The sequence below is a fragment of the Candoia aspera genome, chromosome 6 (assembly GCF_035149785.1).
Source record: "Candoia aspera isolate rCanAsp1 chromosome 6, rCanAsp1.hap2, whole genome shotgun sequence".
Classification (NCBI taxonomy): domain Eukaryota; kingdom Metazoa; phylum Chordata; class Lepidosauria; order Squamata; family Boidae; genus Candoia; species Candoia aspera.
Genome location: NC_086158.1, coordinates 65479960 through 65493792, shown reverse-complemented (window position 1 = coordinate 65493792; position 13833 = coordinate 65479960). Strand labels below are relative to the sequence as shown.

Below are 13833 nucleotides of genomic sequence, written 5' to 3'. Positions count from 1 at the left end.
TACCCTTGCTTCCTTATGATAATGAGACCGATCTCTTTCATAAAATGATTTATATCATACGTAACACTGCATTGGTGCTTCCCTTTACTGGCCATTATTTTGAAGACTGACAGTCTGTTCCACCAGATTGAATTGGTGGAAGTCGTAGGAATCATTAGAATGTTTTAGGCATTATCAGTATGAGAGTCCTTTCTTGCATGTGCCACTGTCCTGCCACTAAGCATATACTAAATTGCTGGCATATAAACCAATTATCAACCTCAATTATTATATCATTACTGCACCATAGAACATATACTTATCTCTGTTTAGCACTGAAGACATTAGAATCACTTGTTCTAGGTTAGTTCCTTTTGGTTCATTAGCTGTACTGCTAATGCCATTTGCCACAGTGGTTTAAAAAAAAATGGCAGTTTTCTTAGTCATTAGGTAAGAATGAGGTTGAATGTATGTCTCACGGGTGTATAGGCAAAAAATAGTGGTTTTCTTGCGTTGTGACTCCTCTGTGTGATGTACATGAATCCAGGGCATCCTGTCCTTAGCTCCTGTACCACAGGACACTCAGCAAAAGTTTTTGGGAAACTAGCAGATTTCACATAGAGTAGCTCTTTGTGTATCAGTGATTAGTATAGTTCAGGGGAAGTGCAGTGATGAAACAAATTCTTACAGCAGCACAGACTTCTCTGTTGGGCTCTAGGCATTACTGTGAAATTGGACTACAGAGGTACTCATGCTACTGGACTTAGACTCTTAATCATGTCTGTGTTTTGAAAAGCACCAGATGTGTTGATGGGTTGATACTGGGGTGAACATTATCAGGCTGATACTAGACAAACTGACTAGTACCTATTGCATCCAGAATGATATACTTCATGTTTTACTATATAAAGAACAGAAGCCATGCTGAAATAAACTAATCAGTAGGAACTCCTGAACTGAAATGGCACTGCTAGACATTGTGAAAAATAGCTATGATAATTTGTCTCTTGTTGGCTGTATGATAGTTATGGCAACTACTGAGAAAACACTTTTGTTTTTGTTGTGTAGTGAGAGTTCTGAAGGTTCTGCAGGATAAGCATTGTTTTTCTTCTGCAGATGTTACTTATTCAGTCAGATGTTTGAACCACCTTCACATAATTTTTAATTAGTTAGCTGCTGTTGCTCTTTTATCCACATCAGCACTTTTTCCCCCCTTTAGGCTTACTGTAGTGTTATTGGAGAAAGACTGAAGCAGTTTAGAATATTCTGTCTACTTGCTCTACCTGCCAAGTCAATGATTACAGTCTTATTATTGAGCTGTTCTTGACCTTTATGCTTTGAGTGCTGTCCTGAACATGGTCACTCATCAGAAGGTGCTCAGATCTTGCCTTTTTTTTAATTGACTATGGTATGAATTTTTTTGTTCTTCAATAGTATATTCAAGTTATTTTATACATTTTTTCCTGTTCTGCTTTGCTCCTTTTGTAACAGCTATATTTTAGCTAAAATTTCATCAGTCTTGAAACTATGTGAAAGTATTTTCTGACCCCTGAAATTAACATGGCATTATTTATGGTGTGCTTCATCAGATTATACATTTTCTGGGGAAAATGGTCAACCCTTTACAGTCTGATTTCCATTTTAATTTCTGATGCTGCAAAAGTCCTGTATTTTCATGGAAAATAAGTTAAATGGCAATTAATTCCTCTCTTTTTTTTTTTTTGACATGGCTTTCTGACCATGAGTAAATGTGTATTCAACAGAAAAAAAATACTTATCTACATAAATTTAGATGTAGCATGGTTTGCAATTTTAACATTTATGTATAATCAGTAGTGTTCTTTCATTTCTCTATTATACCTTCTGTCTTCAGTTAAATAATGCCATCAATTTTTTTTCCCTAGTATTACTGCGGGTTCTTCATACAGATTCTTGTGACAAATCTGGACGTCAAAGTTTGGCATCACATAGAAGTGAAATGTTTACACAATCCAAATGACTTTAATATTTTTTGTCCTGACTCCGAAATACTGCTATCATATTATGGGCTAAATTGAAATGCGACCCCGTACTTAATAAGTGGGATATGAGACCCACAGAATACTTGACAGATTAAACTAGAAACATTCAGTCAGTTTACTAGATTGTGGCTTTGGCTTGTGCTTTGATACAGGTTCAATAACACTTTTTGTTTGTTTTTTCCCCGTTTAAAAAAATATACTGTATATTTGCTGAAAAGAAAAAATCCATTTAAGAAATTCAAATTAACCATTATCTCCTTTTATACTTCCGTTGTTTTTGGTTCCTGTTGTTGGTAGTTAAAAATGATTCTCCTGTACATCCTAAAGTCAGTGCAGATTCAGAAGAAGATGGATTGTTTTTCATATAGACATGATGCAGTCATTTAAGTCTTTAAATGTAGAGTCAACTCCTTCAGAGAGCCAGTGGTGCAGTGGGTAAGGCATCTGGCTAGAAACCGTGAGATCTAGCCCCACCTTAAGCACAAAGCCATCTGGATGACCTCAGGCCAGTCCCTCTAACTCAGCCCTAGGAAGGAAGCAATGGCAAACCACTTCCGAAAAACCTTGCCAAGAAAACAGGGACTTAACCAGGCAGTCACCAGGAGTCTTCAACTGACCTGAAGGTGTGTGTATACACACACACACACTCACTCACTCACACACTCTTCCTTGAATTGGTATGAGAATGACATAGTGTCCTGACTAAGCAAGAACCACGCCGAGACGAGGAAGAAGTCTCTAGTGCTTTATTATTGCTATAAAGGTAAAGGTAAAGGTTTCCCTTGACGTAAAGTCCAGTCGAATCCGACTCTAGGGGGCGGTGCTCATCTCCGTTTCTAAGCCTTGGAGCCGGCGTTGTCATAGACACTTCCGGGTCATGTGGCCAGCATGACGACTCGGAACGCCGTTACCTTCCCGCCGAAGCGGTACCTATTGATCTACTCACATTTGCATGTTTTCGAACTGCTAGGTGAGCAGGAGCTGGGACGAGCAACGGGAGCTCACCCCGCCGCGCGGTTTCGAACCGCCGACCTTCCGATCGACAGCTCAGCGGTTTAACCCGCAGCGCCACCGCGTCCCTGCTATTATTGCTATAGTAGACAGAAAATCCTGCCCAACTGAGGAAGCGTGGGAAAACTCAGACAAACCCCCAAAAGTCAAGGCGGGTCTGTTCTGTGTCTGTTTGAATGACAGCTCAAAGTCTAAACTACGCATACATTTTTTTCCCTGGATAATGGCCCCCTCCTGCTCACCATCAGAACTCATGACACACAGTAATCAATATGCACTGGTTAACAGCCTGGCTGCCATATTTTGCAGTGACTAAAACTTGTGCAATCCTTTTTTGACATTCAGGAAAAAGTATAAGGCATAATTATGCAGACACATTTCTAATTAATTACTGCATTACTGGCATTTGAAGTTTCCAAGCTGAAGTATTTTCAGTGAGAGTAGATCCCTTCCACAGCAGGGATGAATTGCAGTCCAAGTACCTTTCTGGTGATCTACAGCATCTTCCTACTTGGAAGTAAAGTGAGCTTGCTTACTTACCAAGCCCAAAAGAACTTTAAATAAGCAGCTGTTTCCATAGGCAATGGGTTAGGATGTTATGTGAGCACACCACTGAGATTGAGATTGTTACTTAATTTTTGTGGGTTTTTCTCCCAGTATGGCCATTTTTTAAAATTTCTGATTACATAGTTACATAGTTTTAAAACTCCTGATTGATTCTTGTAAACTGCCCAGACTTGTGTGCAAGTCAGAGGCTATAGAAATTGAAATTACAAACAATGAAAAATTGTAAAACCCAAGTCATATTTCCACCATTTCCTCAGATAACAAGTCTCAACATAGATGGGAGTCAAAATTCTTATAAAAACGCATTCCAAAGCCCAGAGGTTTTGTGTTCATTTTTATGTTTCGACACAATAGTAGAACAGATCTGTGTGAGATACCATAAGCCAAGACAGTCAGTTTGTGGCCCCAGTATTGCATATGTCTCCTACAAATTGATACAGACCTGCTCACTTCGTAGTATTGCATAAACCAATGTGGCCCTTGAACATACCCCATTAATATTAATAGCTGCCCTGGCCACCAAAGCATTGGCTTCCCTAGCCATAGGCCAACAGCCACTGTACCAAATATTAGCCTCCCTTCTACCCCATGCAATCAACAGAACACAATTCAACAAAAAAGATGGGAATTATAGTTCTCTACAACCCAACTCCACTAGCTGGAAAGTCTACATTTTCCTTACTGATTTTAGGTGTAGATTATCAACTGCGGCATTTAAAGCAATCTCAGTCCCATATTTTGGCTGAATACTTCACTAGAATGGGTTAACCCATATGAGAACAGAGTTGGGGCTGCCATCACTTTCCCAACCACCTTTTGAAACTTCTTTGGTATCAAGGGAAAGGTTTTTTTTTAAGGAGTTCTTATAACTGCTTCTTCTAAACTGTAAATCTAATCTTTTCAATAGTAAATTTGACATTCAGAAAGTAGTTCATTAGCACTCTTAATTGTAAGGTCAGTTGGTTCTGGGCCTAATCTGGTTAGAATGTAGGAGCAAGGATTGAAGAAACAAAAGGTAGCCCTCATTGCAAACACCTTGTAAGCATTGTAACTAACTAACTAGAATCCAGAATAACTGGACAAGCAAGTGTCAAATTGATCTTGATCTCATCTTTTCTAACAATGGAATTCAAATTGAGGCATATTAAACCAATAGCCAGAATCAATTGTTGCTTATCCACAAATTGTACACAGCTATTTACCAACTGTTTTGGATCATACACTCAATCCTAGCAGATAACAGCAGTTTTGGAAAAAAACTTATTTGAAGATACAATGGTAAGCTTTCTTCACTGCCCTCACAACTGTGGTGGAGTTCTCCAAATGGATGATCTCCACAAGGACTCCAGTCCATATTCAAGTGATCGATTTGTTTGTTGATGACATCTTAAAACAACTCTGAAGGGCTTCCAACCAATAAAACAACATAAAACCAACAGAAATAAAAAAAACAGAAAAACCTGGTGCTCTAGCCACACTTCCCTAATGCACCCACCCTCTCATCCCACCGCCTGGGAGAAGAGCCAGGTTTTAAGTGCTTGCCAGAAGGATAGGGGCCTGCTGGATCTTAGAGGGGAGGGAGTTCAATAGGGCAGGGGCTGCAACGGAAAAGGTTTAGACTCCCTCCCCCATGCTTAGCCCAATGTCAGTCCCATTTTTGTGTGTTTGGATCCCTAACTCTAGAGTCACCTTACCTAAAATAAAAACTAATCATCTTACACACTACATTAAATATCTGTTAAGTACAAATGTCAAATGCAGTCCACTTGTGCAAAATGTTTGAATAATACCTTGAATTCAAAAGACTTCCAAAATGTTTGAAAACAGCACATGCTGAACTCAGCATCACTGTTTTACATTCAAAATGGGTGCTTCAGATTTAAACTGGTTTGATTCAAAGTGCTTTGTGCATCCCTACAGTCCATATATTAGGTCTAATAATGATAGTATTTTTTAAAGTGTTTTTTGATTGTCCTGTTGTATTATATTTATTCGGTAAGCAATAATTTGGCTTTCTTCATAAAAAATGAGAAATTCCCATTGAATCAAGAAAAAATCATTTTTAAACGAAAGCCCCAAACATTACATATGAAGGAATATTCAGTTTAATTATTAAATAAATCAAAAAGTGAATAGATTTGTATAGCCCCAAATCGTAAATTTGGAGTAATCTTTCCAGCCTTGAATAATTAAATTCTTTGCTGTCCCCTCAAAAATATCTTAAGCTCCTTTTAAAAAAGTAATAAACTTATGATCAAGCTGTACTTGCAAAGTAGATGTGAGAAACGGTTTTGGTAAAGGGTGTGGTTTTTTTATGCCCATTAGAATTACATCCCTCTGGGCAACTTGCATGATTAGTAGAGAGACCTTTATTTGATTCTAAATTACTATCTTTAATTCTTAAGATTTTGATTTAAGTTTCTTGGTTCTCCAGCAGTTTTAATTTACTTTTCCAGCTATCATTCCTGCTTCTTTTGTTTATACCCAGCTTGCAGCTTTGTCTCACATTCAACTGTCCATTTTGCTTAAATTATAATTAGATAAGTCTGTATCACAGTGTGTATTTCTCTTTTCTAAATCATTTATGAAAGATAGTTTATAAAACATATTTGTAATACAATTTTACTTTCTAGGAAGAACACTGTAGGAGCATATAGAACACAACTAATGTTTAACCACATCCCCTTCTCTCTCTCTCCCTTTCTCTCTCTCTCCAGTTTAGTCAGCATTTTGACTTCTTCAGTATTGTAAAGTTATTTTCTCCCTCTTCCCCCCCACCCCATTTTTAGTGAAAGAAAGCAATAAATATACTTTTGGAGAAAAATCAAGAACAGTTCAAGGAAAAAAAATAACAAAACCAGTTGCATTTCTGGAGAGTGTCCAAGATGGATAGGAAAACCAAATTCTGTAAGGAAGTACAAGAAAAAATCAAAATCGTTTTTAAAAGAAACTAAACTCTGAAAGCATATCAGCTAGAGCTGGGTGCAAACCAGCACAAAATCAGATGCAAAAAAATAGCATTAGGATGTGTGAAAAACTGCTGTATACTATGGATATATACTGATTCAGTCTATGTGTACAAGTTCATTACTACATTACAAGTACCACAATACAAAATTGGGGCGGCTATATAAATTTAAATACACCTGCTTTAGCTTATGAATGGTAAAAAATTAACAGCATCAATAGGTAAAGCAGCAGATAAAGACATATTCAAAGAAACCCAGGTAATTTTATAGGCAAGAAGTAACATGAAAGCTTAGGAATAAAATAATTTTTTAAAAAATTGCCAGTCAGCACTCTAAATATATAATCCCATTTCACAGATGGAGAACACAGAGATTGATACTAAATATCTGGTGAACTAATGCAAATCAAGTGATCGGTCATCTGCTCTAGTGAACTTCGAAAACTTTGGAAAAGTAAGAGACATGTTGCCACAGTCTGTATTTTAGACATGCACAAAGAATTGTATATTCCCATCAGGAATATGATCTCTCCTCTTCTGTAGCCTCTCCAGCATGATGCTTTCCAGGTTACTTTTGCAGCTCTTCCAGATTTTAAGGCACTTTTACAGCACGGGGGGGGGGGGGCGATGAAGGCTAAAACTTTCTTCAAGATTATCTCTTAGCTGTTTTTAGTCAGCAGCCATTTCATCAGGCAACATCAGGTGATGAGGTCAAAGTTAAACCTGAACAGTCCCATTATTCTCCCAAAATTATATACAGCTGATTACCGAATTGTCGATTTAAAAATGGAAAAATTGCGCAATCCGGACAGGCTTCCAGTCAAACTATTTAAAAAACATGTTAATTGGTGGGCCAAGCCATTGGCTTCTTTATTCATGCTTATTGATCACTATGGTAAAATGCTGAATACTTGGCTCAACTCAATAATCCCAATTTACAAGAAAGGAGGGTTTGATCAGCCCAGTAATTTTAGTCCAATCAGTCTCTTACCTATTTTGGGCAAGCTTTATGCTAAACATATTGAACGCCGTCTACTAGATTGGATGTATACAAATGGTGCAATTGGTCCCAAACAGATAGGCTTCTGTAAAGGAAATTCAGCGATTGATCATTGCCTTACGTTGAATTTCCTAGTAGAAAAATACCTGAATTCGGGAAGGAAAAAGCTCTTTCTAGCATTTATAGATCTCAAAAGTGGATTTGATTTAATTCTGAGGGATGTACTATGGACCAAACTGAAGAACCAAGGTATCAACCCAAAGTGGTTGTTTCTATTAAACTTCACATGGATACCTCTGGTCCAGTTAAATATTCGATCAAGGGTCATCTAACAGAATGCCCACTCTGAAGGGGGTTAAGCAGGGCTGTGTTCTTGCCCCTCACCTTTTCAACCTCTTTCTCGATTTGGCTCACTCCCTTAACTCAGTTAATGGTCCCCCCCCCCATCTTGGTGGTCTTCTCACCTGACTGTTACTTTACACCAATGATACTACAGTCCTTTCTTGTTTGAGAGTGGGCTTACAAAGATACTTGGAGGCATTTTATAATCATTGTCATCGTAACTCACCATTAACTTCTCTAAATCAAAGGTAATAGTTACCAAAAGATGGTGTTAACTGAGATGATTTATGGCTAGTACAGGAATTGAACAAGTTAAAACTTTTAAATATCTTGGCATTACATTTAGTTATAATCTTTCTTGGGTAACTCTTCGTAATAAGATTATTCATTTGGCCAACTGTTCGGCTGCCCAGATTAAACAATTTTATTTTACAAGAGGTAACCAATATGTACCTGCAGTTATTAGAATTTTTAAAGCCACATCTCTCTCTCAAATACTATACGGTATTCCTATTTGGCTAAGAGTCTTTAGCTCTAAAGTAGAGGGTATTCAGGCATCCTTTTGGAGGCTGCTTTTAGGGGCTCCTAATTGCCTCTCCTTGATTGATAACTGGCAAATAGAGGGAGAAAATGTAGAAGCAGTGAAAGACTTTGTATTTCTAGGTGCAAAGATTACTGCAGATGCTGACTGCAGTCAGGAAATCAGAAGACGCTTAATCCTTGGGAGAAGAGCAATGACAAATCTCAATAAAATAGTTAAGAGCAGAGACATCACACTGACAACAAAGGCCCGCATAGTTAAAGCAATGGTGTTCCCTGTAGTAACATATGGCTGCGAGAGCTGGACCATAAGGAAGGCTGAGAGAAGGAAGATAGATGCTTTTGATCTGTGGTGTTGGAGGAAAATTCTGAGAGTGCCTTGGACTGCAAGAAGATCCAACCAGTCCATCCTCCAGGAAATAAAGCCAGACTGCTCACTTGAGGGAATGATATTCAAGGCAAAACTGAAATACTTTGGCCACATAATGAGAAGACAGGACACTCTGGAGAAGATGCTGATGCTAGGGAGAGTGGAAGGCAAAAGGAAGAGGGGCCGACCAAAGGCAAGATGGATGGATGATATTCTAGAGGTGACGGACTTGTCCCTGGGGGAGCTGGGGGTGTTGACGACCGACAGGAAGCTCTGGCGTGGGCTGGTCCATGAAGTCACAAAGAGTCGGAAGCAACTAAACGAATAAACAACAATTGCCTCTCCTATCCCACAATTCGTTTAGAAACTGGTCAAAGCTTAATTGAAACTAAAGCTTGGATAATAAATACTGGCTTAGAATTTTATTAAGAGCTGTTCCTTGAAGTCTGTTACCATATCTTAAAAAAGATAAACTATACCTCGCCTTGGACTTGACATATTATGTCCAAGCTCAGGCAAATCGGCATTGCAACTGAGGATTTATATCTCTCGGATGAAACCTATGTATTTAGTATTATTAAACAGCGATTTTTGGACTTAGAATATCATAAACTCAGACCAGCTCAACCTCGTGTCCGTTCGCCTGCTACGCTTGGTATAGAAAATCATCTGGGCAAGATGGCGCATTATTTGCATGATCTTGTGGTACCATCTCAGCGTAGGGCCTTCTTCCCGGCCAGAGTAAACACTTTTCCTTCTGAGATACTCTTTGGAAGGTACAAATGCATTCCTGTCCATGAGAGGCTCTGTGTCTGTGGCAGTCCAGATACAATTCATCACATCATTTTTGACTGCCACTTATTTGTGTGTCTTCGGCATGAACTACTCTTAAAACCTTTACAGAGTAAATACCCGTTAAATGTTGTAGATACTGTATCATCTTGCCAATATATACTGGGTGATGCTGTATCTGAAACCAGCCGAATTGTTGCCAAATTTCTAGAGGAAGTACACAAAAGGAAATGTAACCAGTTTTTTAAATGAGTATCGCTTTTTCTTTGTTACTTTCATGATATGTTAATGCCTTAGATAAATAAATAAATTTGATTGCTTTTATAATGCCAATAAAGGTTTGATTGATTGATTGATATATGCAGCTGATAATTATTATGGGGAAAAAAATCTTTTAAGAAATGGTGTCTAATCTTCTCTTCCCACCTGTAATAGGCTGTAAGAATAACCTTGAGGAACAGAAGGAAGAGCCACAACCAAGACAACAGTCAGATAAAAGAAACTTGAGTCCAAATCAGAAATGTAATTTGAGAAGATGTCTTGTATTTGACCCTCCCTAGTTTTCTTAAACATAAAGGCAGAGAGGGGGCAAGCACGTTCAGATTGCAAGGTTCTGTTACTGTAACCCTATAATAAAAGTAGTATTAGCATTCATAACTTTGGTTTCTTATCCGCTCTACCTCATGGCTGACACCACCCTTTTTACTTCTTCTACTCTTTTAGAGATCAAGCCTCCAGGGAAAAATACTTTTCTTCTTTATATTGACTATATATAAATTAAAATTAAGTGTCCTTTGGAGAGTGATTTTGGTGTATAGTGTGTGTTGTGGGCCGGGGAGGGTGTGTGGAGGTGCACGAGTGGCCAGTGCAGCGCACGCACAGAGGGCTGGGAGAGGTGTGTGGGTGGGGAAGACTTACCCAGCAACTTGCAGCCTTCCTTGCCGGCTTTCCCACTGACTTTCTGGGAAGCCGGCAGGGAAGGTTGCAAATGGCAATCACAGGGTGCCAAGCACCCAGATTGCAATCGCGTGACTGTTGGCGTGCTGGGATGGCCAGAACTCTGAGAACTGGTCGTAACCGCCATTTGTTCAGCACTGTCGTAACTTCGAATGATCGCTGAATGAATGATCGTAGGTCAAGGGCTACCTGTACTGATTTGATAGTAATTTGCCAGCTCGAGCATAAAGTATCAGCCTAATAACAATAGGACAATCGTGAAATCAAATATATGCTAAAGTTTTTACTAAACAATGTCCCAAAGTTAACTGGTACTTAATATTTTGAGCTTTTAGATATCTTTGTATATAACTACTGTTAGGTTGCCAACACTTCTATAATCATGTCTACAGTAGCATCATTTGTGTTCTCTTGAAGAGTGGATTATTTTGGTCTCTCTCTAAATGCAAACATTTAAAAAGGGGTTTTATTTTCCATAGTGCTTACAACCAAGTAATAATATATTTGGTATATTTTAGACTAAGGAGCATGATGGCCAAAGGAACAGATCATGAGATGCGGAATCTTTCATCGCCAGCCTCACAATCCCTCAATGATGAAAGTAAGTGTTACGTCACTGGATTTCAGTTGATTTTATCTAATAAGATTTTATACACATACTGTGACACACGACAGTTACATAAAAATATGTAGCTTGTCCAAGATTCCCATCCGTGTTGAATAGCAAGAGGAGAAGAAAAAATTTAAGCAACTGTGATTAAACAAGTGATTGATCGTACAGTTAAGTGTATTTGAGAATTAGTTCCCATTTACTGTGTTTGTGTTAATGCATTTCTTTATATAATTGGTTTGTACAGCCGCTTATCTTAAAATAGCGATTCTGGGTGGAAAACACGGGATTAAAACCAACAGAACAAAAGGAATAAATAATAACAGTAATCATCAACACAATTATAGCAGAATGGCACCTGAGGGCAGTCAAAGTCAAACCACATAACCATAGCTGTGAGAGACAACTGCAGTGATGAGCTGACCCAACCTACAGGACCAATCCAGGTTTTCAAGGATTTACCAACAGGGTTGGGGCATTACCACTAAAGCCCACATCTCTTTCTAAAAGGTATTATCCCATAATGTTTAAATTCCAAAACTACTGTTTAAGCAAATAGGTAAGCCCATAAAATTAACAAAAACAGCATGCAGAAATCATCAATTTAATACTAAAATAGGAGTTTGCTGTTCCCTGTTTTATATTTAGTATTTTTATTTGGTATCCACTTGTATCTAAGTGTAGTGCCATATATATTTTTCCCAATCCTGTGAGATTGGTGAACAATTACTTGCAGCCTCTTACGTTGTACTGTATTTAATTTTTGTTGATCCTAGTATCAGGCAGTAAAAATAATCCCAGTGATTTTACAAGATCCCGGTGATTTTACAGTGATCTGGTATAGAAATAAAAATCACACAGCATATTGCATTTTCTAAAAAAGAGGCAGCAAACAGAATTTAGGCACCTAAGAGTCTTAGCAAACAAAAAATTCATCCCTCGAATTACTGTCTGTGAAGTCTCTTCATATCCCAGATATATTTAGTTCAGTAGAGTAATACATGTATTTACAGTGCTTGAAGCAGACAGAATTCTTATTCACTGACCGCCATTACTAACTACAGTTGCACCAAGGTAATGAATGTAGAGAAATTCCCATATTAAGGATGGAAAGATTTTTGCCTTTGCCTTTTAAACAATATTCAATATATGAAGTTTATATGAACAATATATGAAGTTTGTGAACTATTTTGAATGTATTTTCTTGGTTGATTGAGTGAAATAGAATACACATTTCATCTTCAAGGTAATAAAGTTGCTGGTTCTGTTTTTGGAAGCTATAAGCTATTAGTATACTTACTGGTAGGCTAAACCTTCTGATTGCTGCTTTCCCTTTTCCCATGCCACCAAATGATTTTATATACCACTGCTGTTTTATGCAGAGGTAAATACTTCCTTCTCTATATTGCTATTTAACCACTTGACTTTTGGGTACATAAAATACAGTATCTTCATTTATTTCTAGCCTCTACCAAATTTCTGCAAATCCTCCTTAGTTTTAAATGTCTTTGCTAGGTTTGTTTTTTGTTTTGGTTATTCATTTATTTTAAGTGCAGATCAAATTTACACTGACCTATGAGCAAAAAATATTGGTTATTCCATTTTAAGTATGTTTTTTCCTGGTTAGTTTCTTTGGTTTATTCTGTAACAAAATAACCAAGCTTTAATTTTTTAAATTTTCACTCACACCTTTTCTATACTGTTCAAACCAAAGGCATTATGAAAACGGGCAAAAAATTAACCATGGTTAAATTCTCTTCTCATGCAATTTGGCATTATTCTTCAGAAATAGCTTATTTTCCTGTCTTAGCAATCAAATAAACTGTGTTTAAAACAGGCATAAAGCAAGGTAATAAACTAAGATGTGACCCTTTGAGTATTCTCTAAGTGGAAGAGAGCAGCCACCTGCAACAGCTTAGTTACATACAACAATTGAACACAGTAGGGATATTAAATATGCAGCACAAGCTCTAATATTTTACCATTTAAAATTAACATTTCCTTATTTCAATTTGAATACTCTATAAAAGTATGGCTTTGCTATATAAATATTAAAAAGCATGGTAATATTTTTCTTCTAAAACATTGATTCTTTGGTAATTTAAAACCCAATAAATGAGGATGGTTCCATTGCCATGGAAGCAGTTAAGAAGGGTCACATTTTCAGAACTATTAACTTTGCCTACAGAGAAATAGGAACATTTTTAAAAATCGATGGCTGCTTATACATAGTGACATTTTCCTCAAACAGCGTTCTTAAAATAAGAAGCATCACCCAATTTCCACTCAGTTCCATTTCCAGCATGAAATGACTAGTAATAAATGCAGATCTGTTTATTGTAGAATTTCTTTAATTTAGACTTCTGCACTGACTAGGGATTTAACTTCATTAAATTTATGATTTTAAATTTACAGTAAGGTGTTTCTATCTATAAACTCTTCAGGAGTTAATTATGCTGTCATCAAACATAACTGTAGCCAATGAAATGAAGAACCTCCAAGGAGAAGATAAATAATTATAAGGATATGTTAGTTACCAGAATTATTCAGTGACAGTCATTCTGCAGAATGAAAATATTCTCCTGTATAGCATTAAAACATCAGTAGTATACAACATTTTTTATAATTGTTTCAGTTTTTTTTCCTCCCACCTCTTCTCACTACAGAAATGACGAT

General features: G+C 37.4%; 1 protein-coding gene across 4 annotated transcripts in view; it reads right to left on the bottom strand.

Annotated features, from left to right (window-relative positions):
• Nucleotides 1–13833, bottom strand: part of DOCK1 (dedicator of cytokinesis 1) — a 489239-nt gene that overhangs the window by 263257 nt on the left and 212149 nt on the right. The gene's annotated exons all lie outside the window — the stretch shown is intronic.